The 7,059-nt window shown below is 34.5% G+C and overlaps 1 protein-coding gene across 3 annotated transcripts in view; it reads right to left on the bottom strand.

Moving 5' to 3' along the window:
* The window catches only part of LOC106459884 (ubiquitin-conjugating enzyme E2Q-like protein 1), a 54,764-nt gene that overhangs the window by 7,002 nt on the left and 40,703 nt on the right, over positions 1-7,059 (bottom strand). Inside the window, exon 3 of one of the 3 annotated variants that reach the window (XM_022386458.1) lies at positions 5,111-5,633. The exons of the other annotated variants lie outside the window; for them this stretch is intronic. The gene's annotated coding sequence lies outside the window, so the exon portion shown is untranslated. Of the gene's footprint in view, positions 1-5,110; positions 5,634-7,059 lie in introns of those variants that run through there. 3 annotated transcript variants of the gene reach the window in all.

Raw genomic sequence — 7,059 nt, forward strand, 5'->3', positions numbered from 1 at the left:
TACCTGTTTCCTAACATTACCATCGATGTCCTTTGATATCCACTTTTTTTATATCAACAGCTAATTAGACCACGTAGGACACTATACAAATATTAGGAGAGTAATCATTAACAGTTTCCATGCGGTTTAGGCAGGTCACTATATGCAATCGCTTCTTCTAACCGCCCCCCCCCTCGCAGCTGCGCAGCGGAAAGTCTGCGCACTTACAATGCTAGAAACCGGTTTTCGATACCCGTGGTGGGCACATCACAGATAGCCCATTGTGTAGCTTTGTGCTTATCTACAAATAAATCTTTTAACCGTAACTCAAAATTCAGGTTTTACATATTTATTACATTTTTCTCATTCGCCTTTAGAATTAAAGGGGTAATTCTAATATATATACATACACGTATATATCCACTGAACAGGTTGTATCTTTCTGTGTGTGTGTGTGTAGCTAGCTAAAAATAAAACTTTTTTGTCTGCACTCATAAAAATATAACTATTCCACGATACTAACTACCTTAATTTGTGAAGTGGAAAAACCTATATATAGTCGGAAAATATATGATAAAACATTATGAATGTTTTCCCGCAATTTTTCTTAGCCATCTAATCACAGATTTTAGACCAGGCTCGTATTTAGGTCTGTTTTTGTTATCAGCCACAATCACTGCACAGGAAGCCTTTCATTCACTGACGCAGCTCCTAAGCTAAGCCTATAACAGCTAAAGGTCTATTTGTGTAATGGTAAGTTTAAATAATTTAGTCCCTCAGCTGTCGAAGCATAAAGACAGACTTAGCCTAAAATATGGGATGAAACATCACGTAAGAAGTAAAAGGTCTTCCCATTCCCAGTGGCTCAGCGCAAAAAAATTGGGTTTCGATAACCGTGGATGGCAAAGCACAGATAACCCATTGTGTAGCTTTGTGATTAACTACAAATAAAACTTCTCGCACCTATTAGTCTGTACGTTACAGTCATCAAGCTAAAGGTATGTAAAAATATAAATTCAGATCTATTCAACTATTCGTACGATTCTGTATGTGATATTTCTTAATAAATTTTTTATTGGCAAATGTATAAACATACTAGCTCATCTACTCACATTAATAAATTTCTAATTATCAAAATAATAGGAATTCTATCTACGGTAATAGTAATAATATTAATAAGATATTAGCAATTGTATCTATAATCATAATATAGTTAATGACGAAGAATATGAAATGCGATTATACTATTGGACAACTTTATACTATGAACTCCAGCAGAAATATAGTTCTCGAGAAGCATCAACTCTTTTCGATCCAGTTAGGTCGATGATGGAGGACGTTGCCATACCAGCTTTATATGCTTCTTCTTGTAAAAGTTACTAAAGTGTGGTGTTTACATAGACGTTACATTCCCACTCTTTCACTGCGAAACGATGTTTTGTTGCCTAATTTCAGGTATTATGTTCATCATATAACTAATCTAACAGAAGGCAGCTAGTGTTTCTTATTATAACTCGTGGACGACAAGGTTAGCAACTGTGAATGCTTTGTAACAGAAGGCAGCTAGTGTTTCTTATTATAACTCGTGGACGACAAGGTTAGCAACTGTGAGTGCTTTGTAACAGAAGGCAGCTAGTGTTTCTTATCATAACTCGTGGACGACAAGGTTAGCAACAGTGAGTGCTTTGTTTAGCAAGAATGTCAAGCAGTCTCAGAACGAGTTGATAAAATCTCTGTGCTACCAAATGTACACTAACTGTGTCGTCTTTGGGGCTAGACGTAGCCTAGTACTTTGCATAACGGGCTGCGGATCAAAATGTCCAAGGTTCGCACCGTGATGCCGCTAGACACCTCCTCATTTTGTGCTTTCAGTGCGTTATAAATGTGACAGTAAAACCCAGACAAATCAACTGTGGTGGCGGTTGCTGCTGACTGGCTATCTACACTCTGGTCAGTAGTTCAAACTTAGCGAGGGCTAAACCTCAACTTAACCATAGGCAGAAAAGTCGTAAGCTTACAGCTGGTGTAGCCGTCAGCTGTTGTTTTAAATGTTCGATTTCATTACCTAATCACGAAAATAATTTATATTCTTTTTTAGTTGTTAGAAGAAAATTCCGAAAAATCGTTCCTCTTCTATAATTATTAGTTTTGTTTCGCTTTAAAAATGGCTTTTATTTTAACCCGTGGAATCGACAGTAAGATGTGAAAAGTATGTAATAGATAATTAACCTCAAAATTTTCTTTTTTATGTTTCTGTTTTAATGTGGCGCCAAACAGTATGGCGTGAAACGCTAAAGCTGGCGGAGCAAGATCTCATAAAACACTAAAATAGCACAGGAAAATGTTTTAAACAACACTTAACTCTTAACTAATACATTATGCGTTTACAGTGAGAAGAATTCAAAATATAGTTTAAAGTACATTTTGTTGTATATCTCTATTTGACCGGAAATTCTACTAAAGTTTTCCAGCTAAGTACGACGAGCACGTGTTTGGTACGGTATTAAGAATCAACTCGGCACGTGTTTGGTATGTATTTGATTACTCCCACGTGCCTGTGTTTGTGCGTATGCGTATTTTTGTATATTTGCTACTTTGTATGTTTAAAACTTTTTATATAAAGTTTTATTCTTGGATCAAACATTTTAGTTAAAGTAGCATTTGATGTCACCACAAACTATGTTACACATTTGAACACACTTTTAATAATAACAATATCCAATGTAATAAAAATATCATATTTAACCAAAATCTTAGTTCCTTGAGTTACCAAACACAAGCTCCTGATGACAAACAAATCCTGGAGTACGTAAATTGTGTGGATAACTCATAATTCCATGCGAGTCTCTCCTTCTCCTCCCACAAGGCAGGAAGTACGTCTTCTCAATCCGGTACTTGCGTCAAGGATATTTGGCATGTATGAACATTACCTTTTCATCACATTCTAATTGGCTTCGTGTGTTTTTTTAGCACAATCGAGTTTCTCGACGGTTTTGTAAACAAGTTACAGCGGCTCCTCTGACGCACTGAATTCTTAGGAGTAATTTTCCTACTAAACGAAAAGACTGCAAGTTTCTTTTACGATTTTATTGGTCGATAATACTTGAAAAGTAATGGACATTCTATATCAATCTATAGAACGCAGAAAGACGAATGTTAGACGGATAGTAAACAAAAAAAGCAGCTACTATCCAAAACTATTCGTAAGGAGCGTACGTTTTTGTCTGTCTGTTTGTAAAGTGCGTAACTGCATATATTCTGAAGAAAGTGGTGGTTAAATGTCCACCAATTTTCAACCCATAGCTCACCATTATTAACTAACAATAAGGATTTCTTTAAGTTCCACTGTCAACATAAATATATAATTGTCATCAAAGAGCATCTTCGTCTGATGCAAGAGTGGAAAAAAAAGCAAAATGAAACTGTATATCTCAGAGCAAAAACTAAAAAAAAAAAACAGAATTATTTACGTCTCAATTTCTTTATAAGGTGTATTAAAATATTTTAAAAAATCTCCTACTTGGATTGAAATATATTGATGTTGTGGCTTTTAGTTGATAAGTCTGACGATTTTTTATACTTCTTTCTATAGAAATCGGTATAAATGTTTCCCATCCCAAGCAAAGGTTCAGTTTCAATCATAACAAAAGGTCTTTATTTCTAACTGTGCTTTTTCAAATTTCCTTTAACGATATTAGATGTTCAAACAAAGAAGAAACTTATCCTATTAAAAGTTATTTCATCATTTTATATATATCCTTTTAGAGTTTGCTGCTAACGTCGTCCCTCCGTGGGTCAGCGGTAGTTTACTGACTTACAATGCTAAAATCCGGAATTAGATTCCACATGATGTACAGAGTGCAAACAGCCTATTGTCTAGCTCTTGCGTTAAAACAAACAAACCGTTACTGTTTTTATAGAATGAGCTTATTATAAACGCGTGGCTTTTAAATTATCAGATTATAAGGGCTGTCGCTAGCACATCATTCCAACAACCAAGATATGCAGTTCTAAATCCTTCAAACAACAGATACACATCATTTCACACGCTTAAAACAACCTTGACATACTTTTGTGTATTTATTAAATTAGCGTGGCATATTTTTGCATATCCTGAAAACAACCATGAAATATTTTTATGAATGTTTGCAATATCTGTGGCACATTTTTATATAATTATTAAATAATTGTGGCACACTTTTATATAATTATTAAATAAGTGTTGCACACTTTTATATGATTATTAAATAATTATGGCACACTTTTATATAGTTATTAAATAATTGTGGCACACTTTTGTATAATTAATAAATAACTGTTGCACACTTTTATATCATTATTAAATAATTCTGACACACTTTTATATAGTTATTAAATAATTGTAGCACACTTTTGTATAGTTATTAAATAATTGTGGCACACTTTTATATAATTATTAAATAATTTTGGCACACTGTTAGATAAATATTAAATAACTGTGACATATGTATATATATATATAATTATTAAATACCATAACATACCTTTAAACTTTGTTCAAACAACCACGGCACACTTTTACATAAATTAAAATAATCTTGCTCATTCTTGCATATCTTTAAATAACTGTGACATATTTTGATCTTATGAATAATCATGATGTGACACCGTTTAATATATCTTTCAAACAGCCAAGATACACTCTCATTCTAATTTTCAATAAATCGAAACGCTTTCGAATTAAATAAACGGAGATGAAATTCGAGTATATTTTACAAGCTACACATATTCACACTGGAACTGCAGCAGTTTATTGGCAACAAAACTTGTTTATTTATTAGACTCAATGAATATGTGGTTCATGTCACTGGAACTGCAGCAGTTTATTGGCAACAAAACTTGTTTATTTATTAGACTCAAACGTCTATACAGTTACTACCTCATTCTGCTAAATATGTTTCTTTGAGGTCAGAACAATATCTAAGATCATTTTGAACGAGAGTGTTCATGTCCCCCAGTGGCACAGAAAACCTGAAAAAACAAGCGTAGAAAAAAACTTTAGTACATTTTAGTTCCACAAATGCTTCTTCCCCCTAGTGGCACAGCGGTATGTCTGCAGACTTACAACGCTAAAAAACCGGGTTTCAATACCCGTGGTGGGCAGGGCACAGGTAGCCCATTGTGTAGCTTTATGCTTAACTACAAACAAACTGTATATGTGCTCTCTCTGTATTGGTTTAGTTTCTATTTCTACGAAGCATACTTCTGATTAGTCGGCGGATAACGTTATGGGGAGTGTTCCTATTCCATTCAATCTTTCTGAAGTAGCTTGTTGAGTTAGAGTTTTGATGTACTTGACGTCCAAGGAGAATTCAAAGTTTTCTAGGATAGTTGCATCAGGGCTTCTTGCTGGACAATACTGACAGCATGACGACGGGCATTATTACGCATTATGATTTGGTCTGGTTGAATTACGTGCACAAAAGTTCGAATAACTGGATCTAATACCACGTCGAATACTGAGCGTACACCTTGGAAATACAACGAAATCAGCTCGTCCATTTTCTGATGCCTCCAGATAATCGAAACAGCCACTTTCAATGATGTTGCAAAGGGCATGTTGTTCAGATCTTGTTTTAGAAACACGAACTTGTCGATCAGTGGTTGAAACTCACCTGTGAAGAATAGAAGTACTCATTGGTATTGCTGCCAATTATATATAGAAACACAAACAAGCTGTGAAGTCAACTGTGGGGCCTGGGTCAGGTATTCTCGCCCTTAAGCCGGACTCATGAAGTTTGTTCGTCACAGATAATTGCTCCAATTGTTGTCCAGAAGTCCATGTTGAATCATTGGACAGTGGGCGTACGATTCCTAACAGACAATTTGTGTAAACAGCGATCATTATTTGATGTAGCTAAACTTCCACGACCCTGTCCAAGCAGAACACTTGTTTCATAGCATGTCCACAACCTTCCCAATAGGAATGTAAAACACCAGAATGGATGGCTATTTGTATTATCCGGTTTTCAATTCTTCTACGTCTTTGATAGTCTTTATTTATGTTAAAAACCTTCGCGCCTGGCATGGCCTGGTGGTTAGGGGCGCGAGTTAGAATCCCCTTCACAGAACATGCTTGTCCTATATGGTTGCCGATTGGGCCAGCCACCCGGCTTACAAAAATACCAGCCAACCAGGGATTAAGGTCGTAAAGGAGTAAAAATCAAAAACTTCCGATCTTCAACGGTAGATGACTGTTTCACACAATGATATTTAAATAATAACTCAAATTTGAAGAGATCATCGCGAAGATTATATTTTGTATAATTGTAGAATTGTATAGTTTTGTATGTATATAGGTATTATATATATATAATAGTATATATATACTGTTTTGGATTTAATTAGGCTCCCCTATGCTATCTGACATATTCAGCTGATTCGATCGGCAGCGGTGGCTAGCCGGCTATCCGTGACGTAATACTACGTAATATATATGAAGCGATCTTTATATTTGTTTATAATAATTTTATGTTTGATATTTACTGTTTATGTTTTCAGTTTAATTTAATATTAATTTAAAAGATTTATTAACTTATTTTTATGTAAAAATTTACTTTAGAAGTACTGTTAAATGTTTTATTAAGTTCCTGAGTTGGAGAATTCTAGAAGAAACTTATCTCGTTTAACACGTTTCAATTCATAATATAAGGTATTCATATGCACCAGCTAGTATATATTTCATGTTGGATAATTCGTTAAGAAAATCCCATACTTAACAAATAAAACTAAAAAACTTCTGATCCTCACCAGTAGATAACTCTTTCACACAATGATATTTAAATAATGACTCAAACTTGAAGAGATCATCGCCAAGTTATCAACTCTGCAGAATAAATAGGAGAATTGTCTTAATAGGGCGCGTTTCGCGAGTAAAATTGCTAACATTTTCATATACCATTCAAACATCGTAACGTACTTATATATATATGTACACAAACATATCCATACCACGTGAGTTTGTTTGTCTGACGACGTAGATTTTTTTCAAATAGAACAGGATTTATCAAAGTGTTTGTTTTGTTTGTTTTTTTGAATTTC

Source organism: Limulus polyphemus, unplaced genomic scaffold (genome assembly GCF_000517525.1).
Source record: "Limulus polyphemus unplaced genomic scaffold, Limulus_polyphemus-2.1.2 Scaffold675, whole genome shotgun sequence".
NCBI classification, from domain to species: domain Eukaryota; kingdom Metazoa; phylum Arthropoda; class Merostomata; order Xiphosura; family Limulidae; genus Limulus; species Limulus polyphemus.